This window comes from Mastomys coucha, unplaced genomic scaffold (genome assembly GCF_008632895.1).
Source record: "Mastomys coucha isolate ucsf_1 unplaced genomic scaffold, UCSF_Mcou_1 pScaffold20, whole genome shotgun sequence".
In the NCBI taxonomy this organism is placed as follows: domain Eukaryota; kingdom Metazoa; phylum Chordata; class Mammalia; order Rodentia; family Muridae; genus Mastomys; species Mastomys coucha.
This window is the reverse complement of record NW_022196903.1, coordinates 120,978,913-121,000,787: the sequence shown is the minus strand read 5'-3', so window position 1 is coordinate 121,000,787 and position 21,875 is coordinate 120,978,913. Positions and strand designations below refer to the sequence as shown.

The 21,875-nt window shown below is 50.7% G+C and overlaps 1 protein-coding gene across 7 annotated transcripts in view; it reads left to right on the top strand.

Annotated features, from left to right (window-relative positions):
• Tspan9 (tetraspanin 9) overlaps nt 1–21,875 on the top strand; it is a 183,063-nt gene that overhangs the window by 84,940 nt on the left and 76,248 nt on the right. The window contains exon 1 of one of the 7 annotated variants that reach the window (XM_031383543.1): nt 8,082–8,202. The exons of 4 other annotated variants lie outside the window; for them this stretch is intronic. The gene's annotated coding sequence lies outside the window, so the exon portion shown is untranslated. Of the gene's footprint in view, nt 1–8,081; nt 8,207–20,856; nt 20,906–21,875 lie in introns of those variants that run through there. 2 more of the 7 variants (XM_031383544.1, XM_031383545.1) reach the window with 2 other exon arrangements.

Genomic DNA, 21,875 nt, shown 5'->3' with positions numbered 1-21,875 from the left:
CCAGCCTCCCCTCTGTGGCCTTTTCTAGCTCTTCATGTCACCTGACTCTGCAGAGTGTGTTTTCCTCTAAAACCAGAGGGTATAATAATTAGCGCTTCTTGGTCTGCTGTGAATGTTCTGGCCCCCCTGCATGCGCAGCCAGCCCACCCTAGTATGAAGACCATGAGAGTCTACACTTGCCTTGCCTAGGTCCTGCCCTTGGGGCCTCCTGATACTTCTGCTGACAAGCACTGTCTGCAGGGGCAGAAGGCTGTGAGGTGGGCTGTGCGTGAGGTGGGCTGTGGGTGAGGAGGAGAGACAGCGGAATCCAGTGTACCACTCTTGTAACAGATCCATCAGCACTGTCACTTAGGGAGGCGTTGCTCAGCTTCGGCAGCATGCTGGCTTTGTAATCAGTGTCAGCTTGGGTATTGATGGAGCCCACGGGGAATACAAAGCTGCCTCAGGCTTGTAGCATGGAAAGGTAACTAACCGCAAGGCAGGTCCATTAACCAAGAGGATGAGAGGTTCCCATCCTGCTGTGCGCCTGCCTCAGAAACCTATAGCTGTTCCCCGCACCTGCTGACCTTATGCTTTCTGGAAAAGTGGCTTTCTAGCCCACGTCTCCAGCCTCTTCCCTGAATATTCCAGAAGCTTCCTAACTAGTCTTTTTCCATCTAGCACTGAGACTGTACGCACTGACCTGGTTATCGGGCGACTGGTCCCTAGCCATCCTTCCAGAAGCTGTGCTCCCTGACCTGCTTGTTCTAATTCTTTGCCATTCTACAGAGTAGCCATGCTCACTGACCTGGTTATCCCAACTACTCATTTGCCCTCTGGTAGCATGGCTGTCCCCACTGACTTGGTTACTCGGGCCTGCTGTGTGGAGGGTGCTCAGTACCCCTGGGAGGGGGATTAATTTTAGCAGTTCCCTTCCAGTGGTCTCATCGGCTCTAGAGGATCTGACGTCCTTTTTTTTTTTGATTCCGTGGGCACCAGACCCTCGCCGGGTACACATACTTCAATGCAGACAAATATCCACACTATTCTCCTTGTGCATTTGCGGATCTGTTGCCAACCCTGGGCCTCTGTTTTACTCTCTGAGAGTGTTTTTGTTCTCTGTTCCAGACAGATATCTGCTCATCCTGGTCTAGAGCGACTGCTTCCTGAGTGGAAGAAGCCGCACCTTCTTAGGCCCTTTATTGATACCATTGAGGCCATTTATCACATTCTTGTGCTGCTTAAAATATTCAGCTTCTAAGCAAGGTTTGGGTGGTGTACACCTTTAATCCCGGTACTCAGGAGGAGGCAGAGGCAGGCAGCTCTCTGTGAGTCTGAGGCCACCCTGGTCTACTTAGTGAGTTCTAGAACAGCCAGGGCTATAGAGAGTGACATCATTTCAAAACAACAACAAAAAAAATGGTTTTGCTAACTTTTTTTTTTTCTTCATTGAAAGTCTTCCCTGGAGAGATGGCTGAGATGGTTGAGAGCGCACGCCTCTCTTGCAGAGGACCTGAGTTGGGTTCCCAGCACCCACATGGCAGCTCACAACCATCTGTTAACTCCAGATCTAGAGGATCTGATGCGTTTTGATTCTATAGGTACCAGGCACTCATGGGGTACACATATTTACGTGCAGTCAAAACATCCATATGCTTGAGATAAAAATAAAAATCTTAAAGTTTTCCTTTAAATTTTTAGTCCTTTGAAAACAAGGACCAGTAATGCCTTAAATGGAGCCCATATCTTATGTTCAAGGCTCATCAGACCTTAATGTGTGTTGAATGTATAGAGTAAAGTAGGAGGTACATGGACCGGGGAGGCAGGGAATTGTGTGCATGTGTGTGTTGTTGTTGTTGTAGCCATTGCTGCTGTTGTTGTTAAGTGGTGACCCTAGAGAAGTGCTTCTGCCACCGGGGACCTCCTTTTTCCCTCCTTTGCTCAGAGGGATTGGTGCCTGAGTACTTCTAGGTTGCCTTCAGTTTCTGACATCCCATACTTCTGTGCAGTGAGGAGGTAGCCATGTCTATTGTCCTGTGCTTGGACACAGACCTTCCCTGGCGCAGGCCCAGCACACGCTCCCTGTTGCTCACCTGTGGTTTCCATCCACACATGAACGTACAGACAGTGCCTCTTGTTGTAGTCGTAGTATACACTTGCCTCCTTCCCTGGTACCTTCTTGTTTTCTGAGTAAGTGGCCAGGAGGACTCCAAAGGCTTTTGCGACCAGTGTGGTCTCTTGTGATGTGCTATGTTAGGGCAAGCCTCTGACTTACCCTGTGTTCTGTGAATATGGCTCTTGAGAGATAAAGCTGGTGTGCTACTTGTGGTGTGTTGGTTTTGAGGGATCTAGATGCAGAGATGGCATCAGAATTGGTGGTGGTGGTGGTAGGGCATGGGAGGGGTCAGACTTTCCCTGGTCTTACTCATGGAGACACTGGGGTATTTGGACTTTTGTTCATATATGGGTGAGACAGAGAGAAAGAAGGAAACGAGATGTTGGCATTCAGGCCTGTGCAGGTGGAGAAGGTACAGGACCAGGCTCCCCTGATGCCAGCAAGGGAGGCTGGGCATGCCAAGCCAGACTCCTCATGCTACCTGTTGCTCTGGACTCCTTTTACTTAGTACCTCTCAATACATTAAAAATCCTAGACCGTCAGGCTCTGCTTGTGGGAGCCAGGGGAGCTAAAGGTTTGAACTTTCCAGAAGGCGAGGCATCTCTAGTATGGGCCTGACTTTGGGGCAGCATGTCCCAGAAGGAGTTTCTCTGTAGTGCAGAAGTGCTCAGCATTTCTAGTGTCTCGTTTTGCAGCCTCAGTTTCTCTTTCTGTCCCACTGTGTCCTGCTGTGTGGTGAACTGTGTGACTGGCATCTCAGCATTGCCGTGAGGGTTGCTTTATAAATAGAAGGGATACTTAATACCAACCCAGGACTGAGCAGGGGCGGGTGGCTTCTGTAGCAGTGCCGTGAAAATGAGCATTGACGTTTAGTTTTTGGAATCTGCATTAAGCGGAGCCGTGCTAGTATCCAGGCTGCACCCTACTGCATTCTTTTGGGGGGAATGTGCACCGTCCACATGAGCCAGTTAGGTCTAAAGAGCCATGGTTTCGGGGTTTGTCCCGACCTCTGCCTCTGTGGGCCTTCCCAGTCCTGAGTGCTTTCCACGTCCTCTGTCAAGAGTTTCCACCCATCCCATCATCTGTCCTTTGTCAGCTAGGCACTGTGTTAGATTCTGGGGTCTGAAGACTGGATAAGGGTAACCTATCCCTAGTTTCTCCAGTGTTAGGATGAGGCTCACAGCAGTATGCAGAGCCTTAATTTTGGGGTGCTCAGAGAGTGGAGGTGAACATGTGCACCTGAGGAGAAGACCGTGGCTCCACAGAGAAGCAAGGGACCCGGAAGGGGTGAGCACTCCTTATGGTAACAGTGTGTGCAAAGGCCTGAGGAAGCTTGTCCTTCCCGCCTTGAAGCAGCAGCTAGCAGGTACCAGGTACTTCCCTGTGTTGCCTGTGTTTTAGTGGACGCGAGGGCATTCTAACGGGCCGTGCCTACCTATGTAGCACCTGTGGTCTTAAAGGACACCTATCACCGCCTGCTGATTAGTTAGAATGTTTTGTTCTTTCTAACTAATTTCAAGCACAGTGAAAATGTCAACTCAATAGTTGAATGACTTCCCTGCCACTGAGTGCCTGGCCCTACCATTTGGTGTATTGGACTCTATTCTAGGACCAAAGTATAGCCAAGAAGTCATCAGCCCAGGTAGAGAAAACCCTGAGAGAAGCTGGAAGTGGCTCTCCAGTTTTCCTGAATACCAGATTCTCCTCACCCCCATCACTTCACTGAGATTTAAATACTGTCTCAGGTTGCTCGCCTACCCATTCTTGTTTGCCACGGTGCACGCTGAAGCTGTTGAGGCCTCTCGAGGGTTGGGAGTGTTGTAAAAGTGGCCAACATTTGGGTAAAGAGAGCCCTGAGTAGGAGGGGTCACACAGGAGATGTGAGAGGTCTTTTGAGAGCCACTGAGCAAGAGATAAGGGAGGTGGAGGAATTATGAGGGTGGAGAACCCACATTCTTACCGGTATCAGGAAAGAAAAAAGAAAAACGAATGTAAAGGCTAGAGGTGTTTATGTTTTTAATTTGCATAGCTTCCACTGGCCCTGAGTTCTTGGTAGCTAAGGAAGGAAGCGGGGCTGGGGATGTATATGAGGGTAGAGCACTTACCTGGACTGCGTGGGGTCTTGTGTTCTGACACCACACCCCATAAAACTGGAAGGAAAAAAAAAAAAAGAAAAGAACAAAATAAGAAAGGAAGTTGTGAAATTCCTCACCACAGAAATGCAGACAGGCCTTGCCTTTTAGGGTACAAAGGTCCAGAGGCTGCAGAGGATGGGCAGATATAGGTGATGAGCACTTTTTCCTGGGAATGTGACTCTCTCCAAGGTTCTGCCTCCAGAAAGAATTGTGTCTGCCAGGGGCCTCTGGGCAGCCCTGAGCTCCGTTAGGCTCCTCTGTCGGGGGTCTTGCATTTGATTTGGTCTCTTCTGCAGACATCTCAGTGCTGGGCGTGCAAGTGTGTTACCACACAGTGGTGATGGGCAGTTTGAGCTCCCTGTGTCCCCTGTGTGTCTCATTCTCTTTCTTGCTGATCTTTTGTTCCTTCCCTAGCCCTTTCTTCTGCTCCCTGCATGCTTGGTGCTTTTTTCTTCCCATCTGCATTTTGGTCTTTAGCATGATGGGTGAGCCACAGGGATGGAGGTCTTTGACCCCCTGTGCCTGATGTTTACCGGACTCAAGTGTAGTCACTAGTGTATTCCTGAAAGCTTAGGTAGTTTTCACATAGTTTGAGACGCTGAGATGGAGCTGTGTCCAGGCTGAAGGTACAGGTAGGACTCTGCCCCCACCACCATCTGCTTGTGACACTGTGTTGGGAGGGTGGGCTTAGTTTGTGGGTGAGGGCAAGTGATCTTTCTGGGTACACGGCAGAGGATCTGATGGACAGTTGTGGAGATGTTCTGTGGCTCCCACCTGCCCATTTCCTTACGCCCCATCACACAGAGATCTGGTTGCCTACCCTCTGATGTGGTTTCTCCTGGGAGGATGGAGGAATGAGAGTTATTCTGTAGCTTTTTATGCAGAGGAATGTGTGATTTGAACAATGCTGAGCTTGGAATGCCCTGGATTCCTCCGATGACGCTGGCATTAAGCAGGACCCATCAGGATCTGGAAATAGGCTCTGGGAGCCTGGGGAGATCCAATTGTTTGTGGCAACCCCAAAGCCATTATCCTGCCTCATCCTGGAACCAGGGATGCCACAGACAGGAAGGCACCTCCCAAAGTCATCTAGGAAGGAAGGGCTGCAAACAGCCAGGCAGGGTAAATTACACACCCTGACACTTGGCCGTGTGTACCCCAGGTGGGGCAGGCTCAGCTGGCCTAGGGTTGCAGCTAACACCTGCTTGGGTCACCTGTTCCTGTCCTTAACAGTGCCCCTCTGCAGGCTTCCTGTTGCATTTGAAGCCTGTTCCTCTCTTCTGCCCTGAATAAAACAAGAGGTGAGACCATCGTCCTTCATTGAGGAGCCTTGGGACTCAAGAGGGTATGATGTTTCCCTTCTGTTTTGGAGACCCAGTGGGAGGTTCCGTCTGCTACGCCCAGAGGAGGCAGGCAGCTGAATGGAATTCGTAACGGATAAAATATTGGCTCAATTTGGAATTGGTTTTCTGTAATCTAATAGATCACAAAGGTGTAGTTTTGTGCCGAGCTCACGTCATAGGCTTTTAAAAGCCAGCTCTGATTTGTTTCAGCAGTCAGGCGGTGAATCCATGAGAGAAGAGTCTGGGTTATATATCGTGCACTGGAGAGCTGGGGCCCTGCAGGAAAGCACCCAGAGTGCAGATTTCTAACCGAAGTCTGCAGCTGCCACGGGGTCAGATGGCTTAGGGACACCTTTCCACAGCTATGATTCCTTTTTTTCCTCATGGTGTGCCTAACTTCTTGGCATCCATTAAACTCATTGCCATCTTTGAGAGTGAATCCCCAGGTATTTCCTGCAGCTGGGTCAGCCTTCCTGGCCAGGTGTGGCCCTGCAGGAGGCAACCAGCTCAGAATTTAATGTCTGGAAAGTATACACTCCAGTGGGCCATCAACCCACGTTCACCGAGACTCTTGTGGGTGATCCATGTCTCTACAGAGGTGCAGGGGCTACTTCCCAAACACACACACACACACACACACACACACACATACACACACTCTCTCTTTTTCTCTCTCTCTGTCCCTGTCTTTGTCTCTCTCTGTCTCTCTCTCTCTCTCTCACACACGTACACACATACACACACAGAGCTATGATGGAAAAAAAATCTCATGAAATAATGATTTAATTTTAAAATTATATTATTATTATTATTAATTATTGTGCATGTGCAACTGTGCATGCACACATGCCAGAGCAAGAGTGTAGAAGTCAGAGGACAACTTTGTGGAGACATGTCTCATTATTTGCCATAAATAGGTTCTGGGGATCAAATTCAGGTCACCAGGCTTGTGTGGCGAGTGCCTTTACCCACTGAGCCACATGGAAAGATTTTTAAAATCCTGACTTTGTGACTATGATCTCTGTCCTCCCTCTCCGCCTTTCTGCTTTATTGCCAGAAATGAGAGTCCAGTGGACACAGGCTCCAGGGTCCGGATCTGTGTATTTGTTCTGTTTTCCCAAAAATTCTTTGCTGACTCACTCAACTAATTTGGTAGCCCCTGAACTGGTCCCAGCCTGGGGTTTGAAAAGCGCTGATCTGGGGTTGGTAACGTACTAGAGCAAATGGAGTCAGTGGACATAGAAATCCATCTGGGTCGCAGCGCAGGCCCAGGCAGTGCAGCTTAGGTTCTTCAGTTCTTGAAATTGGGTTTCCCATCTTCACAGTCATTGGTTCTGGAGTGAGCGTCTGCCAGCTCTGTGTCTTCCAGCGAGGTCTCCCCTCCATCAGTATCCTCACACGGTCTCTCTATAGGAAACCGGGTCTCAAGTCAAACACGGCTCTTTCCATGGTTGACTGAGGGTTATCATTTATCAAATTATAATCGGAGCCCTGATTTGTGATTTCACTAGTTCAGCAACATTCATTGAGAGTGTTTAGGGTCTGACAGACCCGCACACTGAATAAATCAGTAAATTCAGGTTTGGGAGTCAGAGGTTCATAGAACCCACGGTGCCCTGCCCTCAGGGAGCCTTGTTTGGAAAGGGGGCATGAGGCACACAGGCACTGCAGCATGAAAAGTGCCATCAGAGAGACACTGGCTAGCCCAACTAAGGATTCAGAACAGGAGGGAACCAGCAAGGAGGTGAGGTTTGAGTTGGGTCTTGAAGCTCACATAGGAGTTTAAGTAGAAGAACCTGCCAGACTTTGGGAATGTACTTAAGGTCTCCTGAGTTTGGAATAAAAGCAATGGTTTTTAAGTTGCTTTTAAAGACCAAATTTATCTTAGAAAGACAATGGCAAAGGCTTGCGTAGTAGAAAACAATGAGAGAGCAGGGAGGGATCTGGGGAAGAACAGGCAGGATATCTGGAAATCTCCAGTTGGGTTATGGAGCGTGACCAGGGATAGGTGGTCGGGGAGAGGATTGGGCAGGGATGGATGCTCGGTTTGGAGGCATGCGCGACTGTGCAAGCAGAGAGCTAAGGGAGACGAATCTGAGTTCTCTCTGGGTGTCCAGTTAGGAGAACTTGTTGATATTAATCTTTCCAGCGAGGAGAAGAGAAGTAAACTCAGGTTGAGACTCATGTCTCCCCAGTTAGAGCCTGGTCCTGGGTGGGAACTGGGCTCTGGAAGGAACATATTCCACGAGGCAAACCAGTGATAATTAGAATGAGAACAGTCACTCTGCACTATTTATTAACTGCAGTTTGTGCCATGCACGGACTCAGGTGCCACTGGCATGTAGATCACCAGTACACACTGTGAGGAATTTACTGTGAATTCAGATAAGGAAACTGGGAGACATTTTAAGAACAGAGCTGGGGCTTTGACCGATGATGTGACTGGTGTGTGCATCACACACCCCCTTCCTAAAGAGGAAGCAGAGGCAGGTGGGTGGGGCTCAGTCAGAAAGCGCTGTGACAGTGGGAACTGAGGCGTGACTTGGTTATTCCAGCGGAGCTTGAGCAGGGTGTAAGGGCTGCCTCTGTGGATGTTCTCTGGAATTTCTGGGGAGGGAAGAGAGAGAGGGTAAGTAAGTATACCATGAGCCCATCCAATCCTGGGACAGCTCAGCGGGGAGGCGGGCTTGATGCCCAACCTTGTCTGCAGGAAAACTGAAGGCCACAGACGTAAAGTGACTCGTTCACAAGCAGAACCTAGATTCGAATGTGAGTCTTCAGCCCCCTGGTCTCCACTGCCTCTTCAGAAGAGCCATACATTTTATAATCTGACTTTCCCCCAACATTCTGTCCACCTACCCCCTTGGCTGAATCTGCCAGGTTCCTCATAATGTCTAAAACAAGTCACAGCCAGAATCTAAGTGGACTGAATAGTTGGTGCCTCGGTTACAGATACCTAGGTGTGCATGCATGTATGTTTGTGTGTGGAAGCCTGCATGTCTTAGAGGGCCACAGAGGGCTTTGAAGTCTCTGTAAGGAGGGACTGAGTGTGGTTAGGAGCAGACCGAGTTTTTGGCAACTTGGAACTGGTGGAGTAGCTGGTGGGCCTTGGCCTCTGATCTGCCAGCCCCTCCTGCCCAAAGGAAGGGTGCAGATGTGGGAAGTTAATTACTCAATTAATTGTAACAGCTCAGGCGGCTGCTGCTCAGGAGATGATCTGCTGATGGGATGCGGAAACTGCTCATTTGCTAATTCTAGTAACTGACAGAGACGGAAATTTTGGGGGTTGGGAGGCAGGAATGCAGTTAGCACACCCCCTGGGGTCCTTGGGTGTCATGCTTGAGTGTCAACGTTTTTGGTCTTAAATGAAGAAGCCTCTTACCCACTTCTGCCTTTCTTTCTTTCCATGATTTCTTGCTCCTTGGCATTTGCTTTAGAGTAGTTGGTTGGGTTTCATCTGTCTGTCCGTCCGTCCGTCCGTCCGTCCATCCATCCATCCATGCTTGCTGAGTAGTGGCATATGATGAGGGTGTGGTAGATGCTAAGGGAGGCTTTCAGTGACCTGTTCCCTGCAGCTGACAGTCACCTGCAGTCACTGTGCCCTCCTGGGCTGTCTAGGCAATCAGTTACCTCAGGGTAGTGGAGGAGGAACTGTGTGTTGTGGCCACAAGGAAGATCTTTAATTAGGAGATTAAAGAGGAACCTCGTCAGCCTGAGGAACCTCCATGCCAAGGGACAGTGGGCTGATTGAGGCTGAGAACTGGGACAGGTTGGTAGAGAACTTAGTGAAAGTATGTGATTACTTCTGAGGCCAGTTGTCCAGGATAGAGCTGGGTTAGGGTTAGGGTTAGGGTTAGGCAGAAGGAGGAGAATCATCAGTGTGGCTATAGATAGATGATGTCTGAGATCAGGTTGAAAGCTGCCTGGGCTTATGTGGGGTACTGTGCTCATCTCCTTTGCTGACCTTTGCCAGGGGTTAGAGTGTATGTGAAAGTGAAAGGAGATGTCATGGCCCTGAGATGGTCCTTTGGTAAACCAGATGGGTTGAGTTTGGGGGATGGCACATTGCCCAGGGAGTGGGGCTGAGCAAAGTCACTTTGACAGACATGTTCCTTTGAAGATGGCAGAAGTTATTATTATTGTTTTTTTTTTAATTTATTTTTAAGATGATTTTTCTCATCATGGTGATATAGTACCCAAAAGAAACAACATAAGGAAGTCCATCATGGTGGAGGAAATGTGGTGGTTGGAGTATTTAAGGCCAGCGAAGCAGGGATGCAGAAGCTGGTTACGTAACATCCTAGTCAGGACTTAGAGAGGTGGGGCTGGAATCAGACGTGGCCCCCATGTCTCCCAGGTAGGCTCCATCTCCCAAGGCTCCCTAACCTCCTGAAACACTGCCACCAGCTGAGGATCAATTGTTCAGGCCCCTAAGTCCAAGCATAATGGGATGTATCTTTAGAGGGTGACAGAAATGTCTTGAGGTTGCTTTGATGTGTGTGCAAACCCCTTCAGAAGCCGGATGGAGGATGACAGTGAGGAAATCCTGCCCATGCATCCATGGCTGGAGAAAGTTCTCTAGAGATGGTGGGATATAGCTCCTGCATGTGTGTGGGGAGGAAGAGCCAGGCAGAGCAGGTCCACAGCCTTCCAAGCAGCAACCCTTGAATGGTTGCACATTTTAGCTGGAAAGTTTATTAACTGCTGCTTTGTCAGGGCCCAGCCTCCAGCTATTCCATCTTTAGCCGGAGCAGTGTGGGCCAGGACTTTGCCTGTGACTCTGAGGTTCTAAAAGCAGAGGCTTGGGAACCACACTGAAGAGAAACTGCTTAGAAAGCACTCTGGTGTGGAGAGTGTTGGGCCAGGACTCCCAGGAGGTGAGTCCGACTAGTAGGTCATTGGCCTTAGGTGCAGGTCTTGGCGCCTGGGAGTGATGGCACCTGCTGCAGTCCTGATAACTCTGTGGGGGTCATGCCAGGAAGCTTCCTCTGACCGGCACACACCTTCCTATCCACAGAGCTGTTGTCATTGCTTGTGAAGTGTTAGCAGATATGTTTAGAAGAGTCTGTCTGGATAGGCTGAAGCCACGGAAGGGAAGGGAGAACACGAGATTGTTCCCTCAGTCTAGAAAGTGAGTCTATTCCTTTAAGGTGTGGGTGGCTGTTTCTGGCTCGAGGTAGTCGGTGACAGGGAGCTAGGTCCCAGAACTCCCTAATTACAGCACCCGCTGGCTCTCTCTTCCCCTCTCGCTGGTGCTGATGCTGCCTAAACTGGGCAATTAGAGTTGTAAGATGCTGCCGGTCGCCCCAGGCCTGTGTGACCTGTCCTGCCTGGAGTGATATTGCTGATCCTGAAGCATGAGGTTGGATTGGGGATTGCTTGTGTCCAGAGTGCCTGCCTTCTCTATCCCTTCTTAAGCCAGCTCTCAGTCACTTGGATCATCTTTTGGTGGTGTACAGGTTGGAATATGGCCACCATGTACTACAGAAGGATGGTGTCATTGTGTGTCGTTCCAGGAGTGGCAGGGTTTTTGTTGCTAAATTCCATTGGTTCCTTGGTTCTTCCATCTTTATTCTTAGTTCTTGGTGTCCAGTGAAGTCAGAGGACATTACAAATGATAAGGACGAAGCTTACCTACATGTAGACTTCACCTTTGGCTTTAGGATGTATTTAGATGTAATCAACACTTCTTTGCTGAGTGTGGCTGTGTACCTAGCACAGTGCTGGAGAGAGACACCATGTTAGGGAGGGACAGAGTCATTTCAGATGAATTCATCCCTTGGGGCTGTGTTTTTATCTGACTCCTGCTGTCACAACAAGAAAATGGTTGCTGTGCTAGCTTTCACTTCTTGGAACTTCTGAGGATTCGTAGGGCGGGGCTAGGAGACCTTGGGCTGTGGAGACTGGGGTCACATTCAGGAGTGGAATCTGGGTGTGCCTAAGGCAGCCCCTGACTCACGTTCCCATGACCCGCAGGTTGGAAGGTGTGGCCTGGGGGTTTCTGGTCTCTGTACCAAGGGCTGGTGTAAGGGGATGACCAGTCCCTCTGTAACTCCCAGGTCAGCTCCCTCAGTGAGCCTAGCTTCTCTATCTCCCCTCTCGGCTGGCCGCCTGCTGTGGTTACGTGCTACAGCTGGGCCTGCAGAACTTAAAATAGCAGTATGAGCTGTCTGCTTTGCATGTGGGGAGCCTGCCCGAGGCATGATGGGGCAGCCGCTTGGCCCTAACCTGCTGGGGTAGAGAGCATTTGGGGGGTTTCTTCTTGGTTTAGAGTAGGGAATGGGGGATCAAAGTGGTTGGAGGCATGTAACTGGTGTCCGGGGGTTCAGAGGGCTTGTCTTCTCTGGGCCTTTTGAGGAACACATCCATCCTGGGCTCAGATCTCCCACTGCAGCTCAGAGGAGGCCTTCAGGCTTGGCATCCTGTTTGGCCTTCTTGGCACTTTCTGTGGCTCAGGGTTAGCCATATAGGGCCCCACTACAGCTTAAAGGAAGAAAACAAGTGAAGTACAGAGTTGGGACAGAGGACACCTGCTCTATGTCCCAGTGGCAGAGCCAGGGCATCTGGGGTCTCTGCCGAGCAGGGAATACCTGGCTTCCTTACCCTAGCTGCCCCCTCTAAGAAAGTCAGGATGGTACCTAAGGAAAACCTCCAGGCCTGCCTGCCTTCATTCACTCATGCAGAAAGATGTGCAGAACACCCACCTATACACACACACACACACACACACACACACACACACACACACACTAAGCCCCAAACTCCAACCACTGATGGGGATGGGGAGGGCACCGGGTGGGGCTGGGTTTGATACAGTGGTTTGCTAAAGTCTGCTTAGATGGCCAGTTGAGAGCTTCACAGTAAGTAATCAGGGAATTCGCCAGCTGGTGGTAAATGATGGTTGTTTGCAATCGGCCATGGTGGCCGTTGGTAAGCATTGTGGATCAGGGCTTTCCCCAGGGGCTGGTTGGTAAGCACTTGGTATCTATTGTAGTCTTATCATCTCTACTCTGCTAGACCATGTTTTGGAGGATAGGGCCTGCCTTTGCTTTCATTTGGTAAAGTGTCTGTGTTCATGGTCTGTGAAGTGTGGAAGGAAAAGGGACCATTGGACAGAGGTGATGAAGGTGGTGTTCAGGGCAAGCAGTGGTATGTTATGTTTCCCAGGATAGACAGGTTGCGTGTGTCCCATGAGGTTGCTGTGGATGTGGAAATTCTACGATTGTCCTAGCTTGTTAATCCTAACGGAGGATTGCTTTCTCTCACCCCAGCTTCTTTCCTTTCCTTTGTTCCTCTCTGGGTGTGCAGGATGGGTGTGAAGCATGGCTCAGTTCGGGCCAGCCTTGTACACAAAAGCACAACCTAACGCTGTTCTCAGATAAGGCTGCTCCATCTGTTTTAGAAGTCAGGAGACATAGATTCCACCCAGCTCTGTGAACTCATTTCTCATTTAGAACTCGGGATGCACTCCCTGCTTATCTCGCAGGGGTCTGGTATGAGGATCAGATACGATTGGAAGTATGAAAGTCCCTTAAAAAGAACGTGTCCTAGGAAATGTTGCTTTTGCCTGTGCCATCTCTGCGCTGGAACTTCCCCTCCCTCTGTGTTCCCCCCGATAGGATGTTGTGCAAGTCTCCCCCCACAAGCCACTTCTCTTTGTAGCTTTCTTCCCGTGTGAACAGGGCCTCTCAGCACTCACAGTGGACATCTGCTGTCCACTCTGCAGAGACACAGACTGAGCAGGGATGTCCCTGATGACACCGAGGTGGCGAACTCAAGATAGGCACTCTGTGGGTGCTGAGGAACTCTAGTGGCCGACTAACTTACATGGGGTCTCCTTTGCTCCTGTCACACTCCTATGACATGCTGGTTAGCAGGAGTGTGAGTGTGAATGGCAGTTCTGGAGGGTAGTGCCTTCCAGTACATAGGAAACTCCTCAGATGTGTCCTTCAGGATCATACCCAGCTCCATTACATGGATAAGAAAATAGAAGTGTGCTCACTCATTCATTAATTCATTCATTAATTCATTTATTCACCACATGCCCTGTGCTCAGAGAACTGTGAGTCTCCTGCCTGGGTAGCCTGGACAGCAACTAGAGCCCTGATTCGTCTGTCTGGCCCTCCGTCTAGGTGTGCTTGCTTCAAGCCCATCTCTTCAGAAGGCAGGTGGGTGTGGGTGGGGTAGATCATGCCTTTGTTGAATGATGTCAAGGCTTTAGTATATGCAGGCTGGGAAGTAGGAGGAGGGCGGTGGCTGTTCAATGCCTGTCCCTGCTGGGTCCAACCAACCATGGGTGTGGCTGGCATTTCTTCTGGCAACAGTAGGGGAGGAGCAGAGCAGGTGCGCACTGGTGCCTGGTCTGGCTAGGATATTAGAAGACCTCTTGAGACCGGAGCTTGAGGGATGAGTGGTGCACGGCCACCTGAATACATGGAGGCTCATAGAGTCCGGGATGGACATTGGAGCTCTTTAATAGTTTCTGGAGATGGCTGAATCTGGAGGTGGCTATAGATACATGGCCTGTACAGGGCAGGCCAGATGGTGGGGAGGGATCCATTGAGGGAAAGACATACCAGGCAGGCAGTGGACAGTATTGTGGGCGTTACAGACATGTATGATGACTCTGCCCTGAGGCACTGATGCTCAGCACATGGGAGGGTGAATAAAGAGCAGGGAGCCTGGCAGGAGCCTGGCAGGTGGAGGGCAGTAACAGGGAAGGAGCTGGTGGCAGGGAATGAGTGTGTGCACGCCTTCAGAGTGGCCATGCATGTGTGTGCCTGTGTGTGTATGTGTGTCTCTGTGTGTGTGCAGGCGAGTGCGCGAGCATGCAGAACTTGCATTCTGGGTACATGTGAGGGAAGCATAGCATAGTGGGCCATGGTTGGGCATATATCCAGATTGATTGGGCAACAGCTAGGATGAATTTCTGTTGACTCAATCTAAAACTTTGGAAAGACTTTCTAGAACTGCTGGGGGTTTTGTTGCCCAGATGGCCAAGGAAAGGGTGTGGCCTGCGAACATTTTCATCTCAAATATCTTGATGTGAGGAAAGATGTTTGCAGGTTTTGGGGGGACTGAGTGCTTTCAGAATGAACTTCCAGGTGGAGGCACCCTCAGTGACTTGAACCAGCCTGAAGAGGGAGGGGAGAAAGAACCAAATGACAGCTCCTGCTTACACCCTTTTTCTTAGCGTGACTGCAGAGGTTCTGAGACCTTCTGTTGACTTGTGCACCATGAAGTGTGTGAGTCCTCAGACATGCAACAGGGAGGCCCACGCTTATGGGTACTGTTAGCCCTTCAGTGGAGATGAAACACACATGACTACCTCTGATGGTTTCTGAGCAGGGCAGACTTCTGGGTACATTTCCATCTTAACTGTAGAGCATTGCTAAGTACTTCTGATCTGTCTCCCCCAGGGCAACTCCAGCCCCATCCCTATAGCCTGCAGGCACAGTAGAGGGAAACAGGGATGAGGGAACAGGAGACAGTAGCCCCTGAAGTCAGCAGAAGGTCCCAGCTGTAAGACCAGCTTGCTGGCAGGCTGGATGCTGGCGGGGTCAGAGAGCACCGCCCCAGCCAGCAAGTCTCTGTCCTCCATGGAGTGGTTTGTGAATATTAGATTTGCTGGGTCAGTAAATTTCCGCTAGTGCATGGCAATAAACTTCAGGCTTCATCACGCTTGCCTGTGTCGGGCAGTGTGCCTTATCTCATCCTTCCAAAGCCACCTGCCCTCCTCGATAAGTACGAAGAACAAATGCTTTCTTTCTTTTTCCTCTGCTTCCTGGGACTGAATAGCCCAGTATGGCCATGTGTGGAGCTACAGGTCCATCTGCCTGCCCACTACAATGCCTCATGCACCCGGCCTTTCTAGAGGATCCAACAGGGAAGCGACTGATTGGCCTGAGGGTGAAAGAAGGGCCTGGCTGGGGTCTTTCCCAGGAAAATGTCCTAAGGGTCTGAATGCTTGTGGGGACAGAGAGGATGCTTGCTCTCAGCAGGTTCATCTGAGAGAGGTAGGCAAGATCAGGAAACTGAGCTTTAACTCTGAAGTCTCTCTGGGGTTGCCAAGACACACGACCATGGCCCTGCTGTTGCCCACTGGATCGGGCATGTCAGGGTGCCAAGGAAATGAGGTTACAGGGAAGGGGGCAGCAGGAGGAGAGGAAGAAGGTGATTGGCTGGGATTGTAGTCTAGGAAAAGTGTGGGTTAGAGCTGGTGACAGGAGGAGGGGACATGCAGGTTCTTGAGGCCCTCCTGGCCTCCTGGGCTCCAATCTCAGGTCCATTCTTATTCATTTTAGGCTGAGCCAGCACATGGCAGCCAGCATGTGGTGTGCACCCCACCTCCATCCGTTCCACGGAAACTTTGTCCAGTGCTTTTCTTCCCAGGATGCTCCTCTGTTTGTTTATTTATCCCCTATCTCCTCCTACATCGTAAGCTCCATACAGAATCTGCCAGTCCAGTGTGTGTGGTTTGTAGTTGAGGAACTGACAGCAGTGGTGGGCTCGTTACCTCGTGCCCTCCCCGTGCATGCCCTCCCCGTGCATGCCCTCCCTGTGCATGCCCTCCTTTGCACTTTTGTGCATTTGCTTCATCAGTTAATTCTAGGCTGGCCTGTGGGTCAGCCACAGTCCTGGGTGCTCCCTGTGCATCAGTGAGAAAGATCAGTCTGCTGCTCTGGACATTACGGTGTAATGGGAGAGAACAAGCCCGGAGATTGTCACTTGCAGAAACACATACTTTCAAACTGTGATGAATACTGTGGAGAAACAGGCAGACTGTGCTCTGGGGATATAATGGTCAGGGCAGCAGCCACAGGTAGGCAACCCAGAAAGCCAGAAGGAAGACCTTTGCGAAGGAGTCCAGAGACTTACTGAGGGGATGGATGAGTGGAGTCAGGCAGTGGATGGTGAAGAGCGGCCAAGAAGAAGGAACAGCAGGAGCAGAAGCTCAGAGAAGAGGACAGAGCTTGGAGTGCTTACTGGAGCCTGAGAGCTGGAGAGGGTGGCTGGGAATGGGTGGGAGAGGCAGGCAGGGTCTCATGCAGCCCAGTGTGCCTTAAACTCCCTATGTAGCCAAGGCTGGCCTTGAACTCCTGATCCTTCCGTCTCCATCTCCAGAGTGCTGGGATTACAAGTGTGTACCGCCATGCCTCTTACCTGTTGTTTTAAGGCTTTGGATTATCCTAGAATAGCAAACATGTTCACATGTTGTCCGCATTAGAATGAGGCATCATTGCAGGGGTCAAAGCAGAGATGCTTTGGTAAGATGATGTGCCTGGAGTTGGGCCGTGGAGGGCTCTGCTGGGGGTTGTGCAGGTCCCCGGTGAACAGTGAAGTAGCATGGACCAGGCAGTGTCTGTAGCATCGTCTGTAGCATCGGAGGATGTGGAGAGAGACACTGAGGTAGGATTGGCAGGGGGCAGGGTGGAGTCTGGGATGAGGGCCGGGGCTCTGGGTTAGACAATGTGCTAAATATCCAGGCCATTCATCACGAAGGCTAGAGTTGGCTGAGTCAGTCTCTGTGGGGGATGTGAAATCCAAGATGCCCGTGACAGCCACATGGAGAGAATGGGCAGGAGGGGGTCTTATATGTGTGCCTGGGACTCTGAGGACAGACGAGGGCCAAGTGAGCACCCAGGTGCCACCAGCTGTCAGGGGAGAAGCTGATGTTCTCGGTCTTAGAGTCAAGGTCACAGGACACTGCATGTTGGTGGTGGGGTGTCTGGTTTATCTGTGTCTAACCCTAGCCTAACCAGACAGAGATGGAGACTGTTTACTGTAATGATTACTGTTCATCACCACCACGGTGCCCCAGTGAGGTGGGAGTTTTTCTGTGGCCCTGACTCTGTGCTGTATGTATTACAATTATATGATTCCCTTGGATCTCTGATTTTATCTGCAGCTTGGAAAGTATGCATTGCTGTCTCAGTTTCCAGCTGGAGAAGTGGAGACACAGGGCAGCTGAGTGCCCGTCCTAGCTTCTCTAGGTCTGCCAAGGCCCAAAGCCCAGGTGGCTGCACATGGCTTGCTCGCTAGACTGTTCTCTGTACTTGGGATGGACCAGGTGGATGGAAACAGCTATGCCTTCTCCGTTCTTCTTCGCAGATCCTGTCCCAGTTGACTCAGTCCCTAAAGATGTCTGGTGGGAGCTGATCTTCAGGGGGTGAGATTGGCTTTGTGACGGTCGCTGGTCGCTGTAACTTCGAGGTCATAAGCCATATTTCAGTGCTCATGGCTAGGTCAGGAGTGAGCTGGTCCATAGCTGTGGTCGCAGCATTTCTTAGGAGCTAAGGTGCCTGAGCTGCCCAGAGGTGTCAAGCATACCTTGATTCCCTGGGGTGTTTATGTACATTGAAGGGTCTCTGAGTCATTACACTTCCCCAGCAGCCAGGCTTCTGGCACATATTGACCCCAGCCAGAAGTAGCTTTGCTCTTGAGTTTTGAAGCCTAACATGTAACACTATGCCATTCACATGAGTTGCTGGGACTGAGTTGCGGGCAGAGGTGTGCCCCTCTCTGCCCTGTCCTTTGAGCCCCTCTGCCAGGCTCCATACACCCAGCACAGACAGCAGGCCAGGGGCAGTCTTGTCTTGTCTTGTTCCTGTCTCTTTCACTTTTTCCACTCTCCTGTCTCTGGACTCATCTTCCGGAATGGCTCTGTGGACCCACAGGTTAACTTATTGCCTGTCTACCCATCCATTCAAGGGCGTACCATGTATTGAGGTGATGGCTGGGAGCACATCAGTTGACATCATGATATTTACACCATCGTCTGCTGGGTGTTTCCTGGACTGCCTCACCAGAGTCTGGTGTCCTCAGGTGGCCTCCCTTCCAGGAACAATTCCATAGATTTTGGCTTGGATCCCATCCTTTTGGTGAATGAACTTGGAGCTCAACTGTGTAGTTTGGGCATGGTAGCCTTTCTTTTCTTCTAAGCAGCTACCGTGTGGTAGTCACTGTGACAGACACTGGGGGCAGGTGTGTGTGTGTGTGTGTGTGTGTGTGTGTGTGATGACCAGGTGACCACTGGTTGTCTTTTACAAGCCTAGGGACCAGAGTGGAGGCAAGTGAGTCATGATGTACAGTATAGGGCTTCAAGGGGCAGAGCCACTCTCTAGAAGATGCAGCCTGCCCTGATTTGTAATATGAACTAAACAATTAATTCATCCCTTCTTAGAACTATGAGCCCTCCCACTGAGACAAACCTTATTTGTTTTCTTCATTAGTTTTAGGAAACACACACACATACACACACATACACACACACAAGATTTTAAAAAGGATGTTTAAACTCTCTTCTTCCTTCTCTCCCTCCTTCCTTCCCTCCTTCTTTCTTTCCCTCCCTCCCTTCCTCCCTTCTTGCCTCCCATACCCCCTCACTGTGTAGCCTAGCATGGCCTAGAACTCACAGTCCTGACCTAGCTTCCCAAGAGCTGGGATAACTGGAGTGGTGTGTGCCCAGCTTCATTTAGCTCCCCACTCTCCACCTCTTCACAGTCATTGTTAGCCTCCATTCCAAATCTAAATTCCAGCTGTCGTTCGTTTCCTTAGCAAATAGGAGAGTGGCTCCTGTCGATGGTTCCTCCCTAGTGAGTCTCCATGTAGACATGTAGACGGTGGGCCTCTGGCTAGCCACCACTCACTCATTCCTAAGGAGTTTGCTTGACAGTGACTCCTTCTATGACCAGAGATGCCAAATTTGGAGTTTAGGACCTGGGGCCAGAACCTGCCTTCTACAGTGGTTGCCCAGCCTGCTTTTTCCTGGTCACAGCAAGCAGCATCTTGGTTTCCCCTCAAGTCTGGTTTCATGGCTGTGAAATGCTGTGAGATGTGAGATGCTGCCACACATGGTCACATACAGGAGTGGCCAGCTCGGGCCAGAAGGTATGCACCTGGTGAGGAAAGCAGGGGACACTGAGCCCTGTCTTACCTGGCACCTGGGAAGTTCTGTAGAGGCATAGAGCGCTTGGCATTTCCCGGGAAGCCCTTGTCTCCTGGCTGCCAGTCAGATCTGGAATGCCGGTTTCTCGGCTTCTCACGTTTACTTTTCTTGCTCTTCTTTGAGAATTCCGTACTTGCTGTACTCTTTTCTTTAAAAAAAAAAAAAAAAGGAAAAGAAAAGAAAAGCCCAGGGGAGAGGGAAAGCTGGTCTGCATGCAGAGAGCCCCTTAGCCCCTCAAGTCAGCCAGTGCCTTCAGGCTCTCCTGGACCTGATAGGGTGCAGAGGATTGAGAGGGCACGGGGAGAGTAGCTTCTCGAATCCCAGATCTAAGGAACTGCAGCAGCCAGTGCTAGCCTTTCACTGTCTCTCTGTTCCCCCTGCTCTCAGGTGCAGCTTCCTAGGCCCCACGGTGGCCACAGGCCTGGCCGCCTCGGACGTTGCAGAGTATGGCCCCAACTTACACACGCTACACAAAGTAGCTTGCAGAGTAGATTCTGTTCTCACCCAGGCCTGCCCCCTCAATTGCTTCCTCAGTGGACCACACTCAAGTCCTTCCCTTACCCACTTGAAAAAGCCCTGATCCAAAGCGGGGCCACAGGGCAGCTCTCCCCGCTCAGCCTGCTGTGTGGGCTCTGCATCACTTTGTTGGACTTCCCTAGGTACAAGTGGAGCCAGGATAGAAGGCTGGTTTCCAGAGCTATCAAACTAGCTGCTGGGCTCCTGGGAACCCTGGGGTGTCCCATTCATCCTGGTATCGATGCTCAGGAACCTGCTCTTAGTGACTGATCTGTTACTAGTGGATAGTTTCCTCAAGGGGAGGGTCTTAGGACATCTGTGTTTGTCCTAAGACAGGGTGAAGTCCCTCTCTTCCTTACTACATTCTGTGTACTTCCCTCTCTTCATTCTTTATTACAGCCCTCTCAGGCCCTGGCTGATTACCTGTCCTGTCCAGAGCACCACCCCAGCCATCTTCCTCTCTGTTCCCCTAATTCAGTATCCTTTTACCTAACAATTCCACCCCCAACCCCAAATCGGGACATGCCATCTCAGACTCCCTCTTGTACTTTTTCTGTTAGGCTGGAAGACTGCCAAGGGCAGCAAGTGTTTGAAATCCAAGAGAGGAGGGCTCATGGGTTTGGAAAGCACACCCAAGCCTACCGTTTCCTTTTCCATAAACCAGAACCATCACCGCGCCTATGTGGTAGGGTCAGCCTTGTGACTTGCATTTTCTCTTATTAGTCTGATAGTGACTCGGCCAGGTGTCACAGCGAGACTTCACTGTAGCATTGACAAGCGTGACCAGGGAAGCAGAGCCGTGACACTGGACAGCCTTCTTCTCTTGCTTGCCTGTTATCACCTGGCTTTCTGGTCCCAAGCCCTGAAGGTATACATTCATGTCTAATCAAACACAATGATGGGGCAGCCCAGGGACCAGGGGAGACTGGTGTGACTGGTGCAGATGTGAGCTAGGGAGAAGAGATGAGAAAAGACTAACAAGGTAGGGGCTAGCCTGGGGATCCTGGGGACACCTCATTCCCTCCGTGATATAACGGTACACAATCTTGTGTTCAGAGCCTGTCTGCTCTGACTGGTCTCACCCCTGTTGGTTCACTTCACACACAACACACCTCGGTATCCTGAACTCCACACTGACAAGAGGAATGGTGGCCAGCCAGGGGAGAACGGCTCTCCTGACTCTACTAGTCCAGCTGGTGGGTTCCCCACCAGAAGTAATGCTCCAAGAGAGAAGTGGTAACCCTGCATCTTGGAGCAGGCAGGCGAGGCTGAAGAGGGCAGGAGGCATTAGCTACCCTGGTCAGACAGCTTGGCATTCCCACAGGAGCCAGCTAGACATTTGCTCCTTTTTTTCTGTAGACAATATCCCAGGACCACTGGTCCCCAAAGGAGAGGGGCTAATGGTGGTTATTCACACAGGGCTTTGCTGGTGGGCTCTCCCTGAGTTCAGAAGAGTCAAAACAGATCTTAGAGTTATCACCTCTAGGGTGGGGGAGCAAGTGAGGGTAAAGTCCCCCTAGTTAGAGTCCCCTCTGCACAGCCACAGCCATCCGAGTCTATCTGTGCCTCCAATGACTTCCCGTCCTTAACTAGATTTTGTGTTGCCCAAAGGGCAGGCAGTAGCGCTCCTGTGTTTCCTCAAGGGCTCCCCCTTGGGGCTCAGGATAGAGGATTGAGGGTTCCAGGGTAGACATCTCTACCCCTAGGAAGGGCATGGATTCATCCATCTAGCCATCCCTGTGGAGTGCCTTCCAGAGGCTGAGCTCCTTGTTAGATGCTGGGAGACTGGTAAAACTTAGCTCCTGGACTGATTCACTGCACAAAGGAGAGACTCAGTC